At 44.7% G+C, this 11,269-nt stretch overlaps 1 pseudogene; it reads left to right on the top strand.

Moving 5' to 3' along the window:
• Window positions 1-9,554: 9,554 nt before the first annotated feature.
• Window positions 9,555-10,996, top strand: LOC147420105 (D-amino-acid oxidase pseudogene; annotated as a pseudogene).
• Window positions 10,997-11,269: the final 273 nt, after the last annotated feature.

Genomic DNA, 11,269 nt, shown 5'->3' with positions numbered 1-11,269 from the left:
GGTGGAACGCCCTTCATGTCATGATATGTCCAAGCAAAGATATCCTTGTATCCTTGAGGAGATCCTTAAGTACAGCCTCTTCAGTTTCGGTAAGGTCTTGAGCAATAAAGACTGGTTTAGACTGCTCACTTGGTTCTGCTAATTATATCTCTTTAACTACCGCTGGACCATCATAGAGTCCACTGCTTCCATTGGTAGGTATTCGTTGGGCTTTGGCATACACAACCTTTCGCTCCCCCGTGGTATAAGATTTAAAATGTTTAGGAGCCGTATGTAATTCAGCAGGCTCTTGTCCTGACGGAGACCTTTCTTTTAGTTCTGCCTCCTTTTGTTGTTGTGCTAACTCTCGGTTTTGACGTCTTCTTATAGTTTGACTCAATTTCGGCTCTGTAACCTCCAATTGAGAGAGGTCAATGGGTCGCGGGCTGCACCACATGACACTCTAGAGATGTTCACCCCAATTGTCTACTAGCTTTCGATGAGCATCACATGCCCCTAGATAGCTAAGCCATTCTGCAGTAGATCTTTCCTTGTTTATCCTAGCTCTCACATTTGCTCGATATCGTCGCCTCTTATATGAACTTTGTTTTTTGTTAAGGTTTTGATTTTGGTAAATGTTTGAACTTGACTCGCCTGATAGGTCTTCACTCTCATATAAATTACCATAGATAGTCGTACTAGGCCTTGAGTGTTCAGTTTCTATACTTGGCTCACTCGATGTTTCCTCAGGTTCTGAATCCATTTCTCCCTGAGATTTCGTTTTTGATGTGTATTGGCCTGAAGCCTTTGCGGAATCATCGGTTTCAGTCTCAAATAGGTGTGCCTCTTTCTTATCATCGGATGTTACATGCGCTACACCTAACATGTTTACTGGTGCAATGTGTGGTATCTCTTCCCCATCTAGTGTTACCCAGGTTGTTCCTCTAGCTCCCCATGTATCTATAGTTGCCGCTAGGTGTACCCAATCGACATTGTCTGACTCAGTCATTCCGGGTAGGATATCCGTATAAGGAGAGTTCTCCCCAATATCCATGTCTTCGTTACACATGTAACAATACTATAATGGAGTTGAGTGAATTGTTGTGTCTGATCGATTATCAATGATGAATTTATTTCCTAGAGATGCGTTCGACCACTTAAAAGATCAACTCGAATGACAGAGTCTTGGAACTGTAAGTAGACGTGGTTTTTGGACAAGTCATGCACCATTTTTGCTTCCCTCATGAATGGACGCCCTAAGATCATCTCAAATGACATAGGATGCTTGGAAAAATCCATAACAATGAAAGTCTGCCTTACCTTGTGTCCCAAGACCTTGATTCTGAGATCCTTTAGCATTCCAATAGGCGTAACAATAGATCCATTAGCCATTTTTACCACTACGCTTGTGGCTTCAAGGTGAGGTCGCCCCATAGACTCCCAACAACTCTTTGTCACCATGCTGACTCCCGCACCACCGTCAAGGACCCCCTTTACAGTTAATCCTTTAGTAGTGATTGGTAGAGTAGCATTAGATTCATCACCTTCAACGTATTGCCCCAACTTGTTAACGGGTATTTCAATTACAGATTCATGTCCCGCTAGGTCAGATGGTGGTGCTAAATGTTCCTCATCATTCATCACCGAGTCAAGTTTGTTCATATGTGCAAACTGTGGTAATCCGGCCTGTTATTCTCCATTGAGAAGCGCTCGCAGTGCTAGGAATAATTCTGGATCTCCGTATAACTTAGATATGATAGTCGTACGTGTTTCTGAGGACATGAAATCCATTAGCTTGGCAACATTTAATGGCATCTTGTGGGACGTAGGACCCTGACAAGAGAATGGTGAAGATGGAATCTCCACTTCCTCAAGGGGGTTGGGCATTCCCTCATTGAACATTCTCTCTAGTAGGAAAGGTGTGTGTCCACTTTCAGCTGTCCTACCCTCACTCTCTTCCCGAATGATAATGGGTATAGCTAACGGCCTGTAGTTCTTATGAGGTTAAACTTGTGTGGGAAACACTGTGTCCGACATCTGGATATGTTTGGGTTCAGGTTCTAATTTTCGTTGAGTTTCTTCCACCAAACCCCTCAGTTGTTGGACTCGTTCAATTTCCACTGTTGGGTTTGGATAGGTTCCAATCTTTCTCTTGCAATCCTCATTTTTTTGTCTCTCGTGGCTTATTTTGGGGGTTCGCAACTAGGTGGTTTAACTTTAAATACTCTTTTGGTGTTCGTCGTAATTCCCTCTCGTGATCCTCCTCACTGGCTTTTTCCTTTGTAGTAACAGTTTTGGTCTCCGTGGTCTCTATCGAATCTGAGTCATCCTCAAGGTCATTCATATACACGGGATCCTCTCCTGTCCCTATGTTAGTCTTTGAACTAGGTTTTGAGCTAGAAGCATTAAGGGATTTCTTTCTTCGTGTTTTCTTCTTTCTCGCTCGGCCAATGGATGCAGCATCTCTCTCTTCGAGGATGTAATTTTGCTTTTGGAGCATCGACCCTGTGAGTGCATTCACTAGTGCTATGTTTATAGTTGGTGGTGTCCCATCAACAATCTCTATTAAGTTCAATGGTGTGATTTTCGGTGCGTTTGGATTGTTAGGACACTGTGCGATCAAATGATCTATGCCACAACGATTACAAATCAGTATTGGCATTGCCAATGCACTCCCTTGACTTGTTTGCATTAGTGCAACATTCTTTTGCATTCTAATGAGGCACTCAGCTACTCGATGATGTCCACCACATTCGTAGCACTGAAGAGGTGGTCTCCTGGCAAAACTATTAATGTTTTGGCCTCTTGCTGCTAGCGCAGTAGCTTGATATACCGGTTTGATTTGTCCCGAATGGTCTTCCATATAGTACATGGGACACTCCTCAAGCATGTCGACTCCATAGGTGATACTAGAGTCTATGTCCTCTTCGCAATCTACATAACTACTAGATGACTCGCAACCTATTTGGTTCATAGGTGTAACTCTTTGATGAGGGGGTTGCGGTCCTAGCACTGGAGGTGGCAACGGTGTGGTTTGGACCACATTTTGGGTTCTAGGGACCATGTTCTGTAATGGAGACTGTTGCTCCATGGGTGGGGTAGGCATCAATGCAGGAACTCGAGGTGAGTCTGCCCAAGCTATAGGCGGTCTATTTTCCATGATGCGTTTAAGCATTAGGCAATCCTTCGCTTGATGGCCATACCTACCACACGTGTTACAAGTCCCGTTAAACTTTACTCTGAAAGTAGGGCATTCACTCGTAGTATGTGGGCCCAAGCAAATTGAGCACCATTGTTGCTCCCTTCTTGGATACATATGAGTGTTTTGTGGAGCACGATTACCCCTAAGTCTTTCTGGATGGCCTTGGTGAGATCTGCCAAAGTCATCTCAGATATCGTTTTCTCTTTCACGATTGGCTTTATCTTCATTGGCTCATGCCCTAATGCTTGCGAGCTACTAGACTTCGGCTCAGCAGACACTCTTTCTCCTGCAATCATTAAATTATCCTCCAATTGCATTGCATTCATGGTGACTGCTTCCCAAGTAGTGATACCTCTAATGACTAGGCCATTATAGATACTTTCATGTCGTAGTCCCCTAATGAATCTATCGAGCAATTGGTTGTTGTTGAATCGCTCGTTTGGACTGCATCGAGAATTCAAATTCTTTAGGCAACTAATGAAGCCTCTCACGGATTCACCTTCTTCTTGTTGGGCTTTCTTGAGTTGAGAGTCTACACCCCAAAGTACTCCCTCTCGTATGTATTCTTTTAAGAACAATCTCCTAAGAGTAGAGTAGATCGTTTTCTCTTCTACTCTTAAGGTTCTATACCAATCTCCAGCCCTTCCGCTTAGGGTCAAACTCAAAGCCTTACACTTATGTAGCTCATTGTGCTCTTCCAAGGAATCGCACACATGTTCAAAGACTTCCATATGCTTTCTAGCATCTCCGTCTCCACTGAATTTCTGTGTGAGCTTAGCTACTTGAACTGCCTTGCTCCTAGGCTCTCTATCAGGTGCACTACGCATGTTTTCCGCAATAGAGCAACCGATAGTTTGAGCAAATGCTGCCAAATCTCCTATTTGAGCAGGTATAATGGGTGTATGTGCTCCTAGAACCACATGTGAGATGGGAGTTGGCCTTGGCCTTGGCATACGCGCGGCTCTTGGGTCCCATATTTTGTATGGTGGTGTACCAGACGGTGGTCCAAAGTTTACAGCTGTGGCCCTAGGCATAGGGGGTGCTTGATATGGCATGTTATTATTAAATGGCATGGCTCCACTTGTATAAGAGCTTGGATAATGCCATTGTGGATTGTAAGCTCTTGGAATAATCGGAGGTGTAGGAGCTACATGAGGCTGAGGTACGACAGGTGCACATGATTGATGCATACATGTAGGTATAGGTGGGGGCACTGTGCTACTAGGCATTGGCGCAGTGTTAACAAATGAACTCCATGGTGTACTTCTTGTCATGCTCACCACTGGGATATGCATGGTAGCCGTAGTGTCATTAAGAGAAAGATGAGCTAGATCTGGGAAGGTAAAGCTGCCACTTGTGGGTTCAGATTGTACTAAGGCTCCTGGCGAAACAACATATGGAGGATCAATGGGGCTCACTGAGGGAGTCTCCATTTGTGATAGGGTTGGTTGGTTGGCCTTTCCCGTATCCAAGAATCTCATTAGGCCTGTTGAAGGCATGTTGATCCCTGTGTTCTGTCTTTCTAACTCGGCAATCCTATGGAGGACATCACAGACTTTTTGTTGTTGCTCATCTATGCTAGTAGCACCCGATGTGGATTGTAGAACATCTAACCAACCCACATGATAGGTGTGTCCTGTGTACCGATCAGTTAAAGCTTCTGCTTGTGGGTCATACTCCCAATTTTCGTTTAGGAATATCCCATCTAGGCCTGGCATGCTGGAGGTTTCCCTCGAAGTGGAAGCATTATTGCTCCCCATCGCTTGCCCCTCCGTGACTGCTACCTTGGGAGTACTCGGTTGCTCGGCTGGCATGATTGTTGTCATAGGAGCCTTTGCTTTTAGGGCTCGACTTTGTTCCAGCCTTCGTAGGTTCTCAATTTCCCTCTCCCTTGTTGCTTGCATATAGCGTTCGATCTCTTGTACTTCGGCAAGACTCCTACCATCGGGTAGTAAAACCTCAGAGGGAGATAGTCCTAAAGGATCAGGAGGTGCAGTGGATGGAACATTCACATGCACACTCTCAAGAAGCATAGGGTCTATTTTAGGCATGAATGACGAATTTACTTCCCCACTCCCTTCATTTATTTCATTAACCGCATGTTCGGAGCGAGTAGCTCTACTAAGGGTCTCTTTTAAGCGGCTAAACACGCTGGACCCGGGCCGTGGGCCCATGGCATGCATGTCTTGACTTGAACTATCAGGGTTTGGTGTAGGATACCCCTCCATGACTTCGTAGTCAGAGGAAGAATCACTAGACGCGATATGAGGATCTTGGATCGCGCAACCTTGAGTCCCGGTCGAAGGTCCAGAACCTAGGGTGGAGGAATAATGTGTGCCCGCGTAAATGGAGGCACTACCAATATGCTCGTGCTCTAACACTCGTCCAGAGCGTAGGTTCATATGACTTGGATCCCCTAGGAGTGTCAGTGAGTGCCCGTGAAGGCTGCTCACCTAGTATTTTTGGGTGTTTTGCAACCCAAGTCTTTTCTTAAATTTTTTTTATTTTTTGATTTTTTGGTCCTTTTTTTCTGACCCAGCCATAGAATAGAACGTATGATAGCTCAAAACGAGCGTTTCGGTCAGAGGGACGTGCCGTGCTTTACAGCCCTCCGTTTGTGCCCTCGAAATCTCTAAAACCGTCAATTTCTAGTAGGGAACTAGGCCCAAATTAGAAAGTCTAAGGGTGCAAGTGGGAAGAGAAGGGAGGAGAGTGGAGGACTTGCCCCACATGCTCTCATTCCCTCTTGAGGGGGTAGGGTATATATATAAGAGTGAGTCTAGTGTATATCATAAGACTGAGGACTTGGGCTTGGGCTTGGGCTTGGGCAAATGATCCCAATCCAAATTTTAGTGTAGCCCCCCAGTCACTCACGCTTAAAATATTTTCGATATATTTTTTTTAAATTTTAAAGGCGACGATCGCGCACGGTTTAGGTGACCCTTTCTTGGCCACACACACTGTCAACACCTACCTAACCTCTCTGTCAACAGCTCACAGACAGCTCACTACCTTATCTACTTACTAACAGTGCTGCTAACCACTAACTAATCTACTAACTAATCTGATAACCACTCTGCTAACTGCTTAGTGACAGTGGGCTAACTGTCCACCTACTTCCTCTCTCACTACCTTACTGTGCCAAGACTGTGTGCAGGCAAACCTTGACAGAAAACTGTGTACAGACTGTGTGCAAACAAAAATTGCTAACTGCCTTCCTACTTATTCATTCACTGCGAACAAGCTAACGACTACTAATTGTGCAAAGACTGTGTGCAAACAGAAAACACAACATTATGCAGAAATCACAGAACTTGCAGACAATACAGAAATTAACAACTTGCAGAAAAATAACTCATTCCTCTTCCTCTTCCTCTTCTTTCCTACTACAAACAACTCATAGGAGAAGCACAAAGTGTCTCTTGGGCTTAGTGCAGGGCGATTCCCCGGCAGCGGTGCCAAAAATGTGTGCTCCTTGCCACACTGTCGAAGCAAGGGCCTTGCCTAACACTGTGTGCGAGCCACAGACGGCTCCAAGCACACAACTAGCTTAACTAGTAAGCTCAAAAGAGGGCAATGGTGTGTCACTCACCGCTCTATGCTCCTGCCGTGGAGGATTCCTCGCCGCGAAGAAGAAGGAGACGCCGCTACATCGCGCTCAACCGCTTCACCGCCGTCGTGCCACCGCAATGCTCGATCGCACTCTCTCTCTCTCTCTCTCACACACACACACACACACACACACACACATACACACACACACAAGGAGGTGAAGAAGAAGAAGATGGAGATGGAGATGGAGCAAGAGCACTCTTCTATTGCACAAATGAGAGAATGAATGAATTTTAGGTTTAGTTGGCTTTTATATGAGCTCACCCCATTCACACTTGGGCGCCCATGCTTAGCCAACTAATCCCTTGAATGTCCCAGTTAGAGTGCGCCTCTCATCGGCGATCACTCTTACCCTTTTCCTATTGGTCCGACAAGCCTCGTACCTGACTCTACCAAATACATAATACACGTCCGTCGTAGGTGATGGGGTGTCCGTGAGTCGTGAGGGTTAACAGCTAACAATTCTTGAAATAGACAATGGATACACTACACATAAAGAAAAAGATATCCTACACTACACATAAAGCATGCATTTGAAATTCAAAGCATGTTAACATTAAAGACATGCTAGCATAAAAATGCCAAGGGTTAGTTGTAGCTAACTTTTTGGAATATGAAAGAAAGACAACGTCTACAAACTGTCCCTTGGTCAAGGCTTCGGACCTAGAATGCCCATTGGTAACAAATTGAGAGGTAATCTTTGTATGAATCCCTAGAGTATCAAAAATTTGGTCAAATGTGGATATGCATGGCCACCTTGGTCCTTTGGTAGTCTCACACGTAGTACATAGCTTAATATGTCATCCATCTCGAACGAATAGTCCCTTGATGTTGTATACTTAGAAATGGAGGCATTCTAATTTCCACCCATGGACGAGTTAGTCCTATGCCAATACAAATGATCAAAGAGAAATAAAAGATAATAAATGCTACCAAGCATGTTTACAATTCGAGTACTAGTCTGAATGAATAGAATCTATGATCTCGTTAGCAAAGTGACCTTGAATAAAGCCATACGGTATGGGATGATGGTTTTATTTGCTATCACTTTGTATACGTTTTTGTGCTCAACTTCCGGCACATAGGTAAAAGGTTAAGTTGTTACACATAGCAAATCAAGTTATATTTAAGGACATATCCAAAGTCCTCAAGGGAGGAATAAAGTAAAAATAACTATAAGTTATCTTTAGGAAACAGATGTAGAAACTCATACTTTAAAAATGGCAACCAATTCAGAGCTCATTGTAATAATGGGGTGTCTCTCTACCCAATGACAAACTATGAGGTGAGAGACTTATAGGACCTATCTACCTATTGGTGAATGGTTGATTCCCAATTAAAAATTGTGTACACACATGTGGAAAAGAAAGATTCCTGGCTTGGAAACAAATTAATGGGTAGATATCCAATGAAGCCAAGTCAATAATAGTGAACGTCCTAAGCAAGCATTCTAAATCTTTGGAGCTCTCACTTGGCTAGTGATTTAAAGATCTCTAAAGATAGGTAGACGACAATTACCTAAGAGGGAACATTATATTATCCAACCAAGTAGTATGGTATGCTCGGTCTAAGGTTTGTAGCACAAAAGTGTAAGGTAATTGTAAATAAGAAAGATCCTAAAAATGGTGAAGGAAGGATTTAAAATGAGTTCACAACAATGGACTCACTAAAGAATTAAAGAGTTCTCAAAGAGAGAAGTCACTTGAGGAAAGGAATCTAAGGAGTTCAAAGGTTGAACTCAATCAAGGAGTGTTTATACCTTACGGTTTTCTCTCCTAGGGGTCCTAGGATGTTTATGAGGATGTGAAATTTGGTTCAAAGGGAGGCAATGTCACCTCCTCTACAACATGCGACCATAGAGAACATATAGCATGCACGAATAGGTGCATAGAGTATAATGTGTATGCAGAGTTCAGGGGGTGGCGTTCACATGGGGTTTGAGAAGGCCTATACGGCCACAGGGTGTGTAGCCCAACACACCACAAGTATGGATCATGTCCAACCAAGTGTGAATGACTAGGGACCAATCTTTATAAAGAGGACTCCCATGGTTGGGAGCACAGATGGTAGTGCTCCTAGGTCAAAGAGAGAGCTCTCATGCGAGCTCTTCCAAGAGGCCTATACCTCAAGGATTTTACTTTTATGGAAGCCTCTATTGTTGCAACTTTGTTATTGAGGGAGGTTGTAACTTTGCATAGGAGGAATATGCAGCTTGATTCTCTATTGTATACTATTGATGGGTGACAAAGCTACAAAGGTTGTTGTTGTTGCTATTGCTAGTAGCTAACTGGTAAGACTATTGAGTTATGTTGCACCTAGCTAGGCATCTCCGTAGCTCTGCATCCTAGGTGGCTCCCTTGAACCTCCTCTTCTCAATGGACAAGCAAATACTACTCATGAGGGTTGCAGCTTAGAGCCACAAGGTTGAGGTTTCATATGGTTAACATAATCATAATGAAGATTTTGCAGGTTGCCGCAATCAAAACCTGTGAATTATGCTCGGTTACTTGCGCAAGAGTAAGACTGGTAGCAGACAACGGGGGAGAAAGAGAGAGATCGGAGGCATGCAAGCCAACCGTAAGGAAAAGCGAAACGCCACTCTCTCCCTTACCCCTACCACGTCACCCTCATCCTTTCCCATCCTGTCCAGGAAGCCTCTGTAGATTCCCTTTGATAAGTCATTTTTCCAGGATCGGCCAGACAATATACTTGAGATTGATGGAGCATTTTAGCATCATATGTCTTCAACACAAACACAATTGTCCCAAAAAAGATGCCACTTGTGAGCTTGATATGGGGGAGTGCGAGTCATTTCCCTGTGAATGCATGTACGCGTGGGGATTTTCGGGCCGAACCAAGAGGAGGAGACGCAGGGCCGAGCATGGCGAGCAAGGAAGCCCGCACAGCTGTGGTAGTGGGTGCGGGGGCCATCGGCGCCTGCACTGCCTACTTTCTTGCAAAGAAGGGTCTCCAGGTCACGCTTGTGGAACAGACTGCTGTCGCCTGCGCTGCTTCTGGTAAAGCCGGCGGCTTCCTTGCTCTTGACTGGAGTGACAACAGCCCTTTGCAGGCCCTAGCACGGGCCAGCTTCTCTCTGCATCGACAACTTGCTGAGGAGCTGGATGGCCCTTCGGCGTATGGCTACCGCTCTGTCCACACCCTCAGCGTGTTGGTTCAAGAAACCTCAAGCATCGAATCAACATCGCGCATTTCTCCAACCTCATCTACATCCCTCCCGAGCTGGATAAATGGTCTAGGTGTTCGGACAGCATCCCCCATCGGCACACCGCACACTACAGCCCAGGTACACCCCCTTCTCTTCACACGCAAAATAGTTTCTGTTGCGGTGGAAAACTACAATGCCCGCATCTTGATTGGAAAACTTGGCGATGTAGTCATTGATAAAGCCAGTTCACATGTGTCAGCTGTTGCGGTGGATGGAACTCTAATACCTGCCGACATTGTTGTTCTTGCAATGGGGCCGTGGTCTGCACGCAATGCAATCATTGCAGCCCTCACATCTATATCAGGGCTTAAAGCGCATAGCATAGTGCTGCATCCAACAGATACAAATGCAATCACCCCACATGCACTCTTTCTCAAATATAGGACACGTGAGGGACGTGTGATGGATCCTGAAGTGTATCCTCGACCTTCAGGGGAGGTGTACGTATGTTGCATGTCGGAGGAAGTGGAAGTTCCAGATGATCCGAATCAGATATTACCACGCACAGAGTCAATAACAATGCTCAAAAGGGTTGCAGGTAATGTATCCTTGTACCTCCAAGAGGCAGAGGTCACTGCCGAACAAGCCTGCTTTCTTCCTTGTTCCGAGGATGGGTTACCCCTGATTGGCCAAATTCCAGAGGTGGAGGGTCTCTTTGTTGCCACCGGCCATAGCTGCTGGGGCATTCTAAATGCCCCTGCGACAGGTGCGTCACTTGCAGAACTTATTGTGGACGGCAAGTCTCAACTTGTTGATCTGAAAGCATTCAATCCTGCAAGGTTTGCAAGGGTATTGCGCAAGTAATTGTAATATGTTACTGCGTGGATCCTCACACGGCTTATCAATCCCTTTGTATATAAGCATTTTCTTAATGTGTAAGCTTGGTCTTTTGTTTAAGCAAAACGAAGAAGGATTGATTTTTCAAGCTCCTCTGAATTGAATGCTGTGAGAGGGCTTTACAAGAGGACTTTATTGCCCTGTTTTGGATAATCTGTGGCAGTGAAGGTTAGTCACCACAAAATGTGAAGCACTTTCTGGACGTGTCGCAAAATCGAGGCGAATTTAAAGTTTGCAGAATGTTATAATCCTTTAGTAGAGCTTTTAACTTGCTGGAATTGTAGGCGTTCATGCCCATCTTTTATGACAGAGCAGAAGGAAATAAAAAATCGAGAATGACAAGTACGCAGGATATTTCAATGGATTCAGGTAAGGGAATACAAAATTTCAAGATTTATGTTGTGCTGCCTTGC

The sequence above is a fragment of the Adiantum capillus-veneris genome, chromosome 28 (genome assembly GCF_014529385.1).
Source record: "Adiantum capillus-veneris isolate H3 chromosome 28, ASM1452938v2, whole genome shotgun sequence".
NCBI classification, from domain to species: domain Eukaryota; kingdom Viridiplantae; phylum Streptophyta; class Polypodiopsida; order Polypodiales; family Pteridaceae; genus Adiantum; species Adiantum capillus-veneris.
The sequence above is the reverse complement of the archived record's forward strand: the minus strand, read 5'-3'. Positions and strand labels throughout refer to the sequence as shown.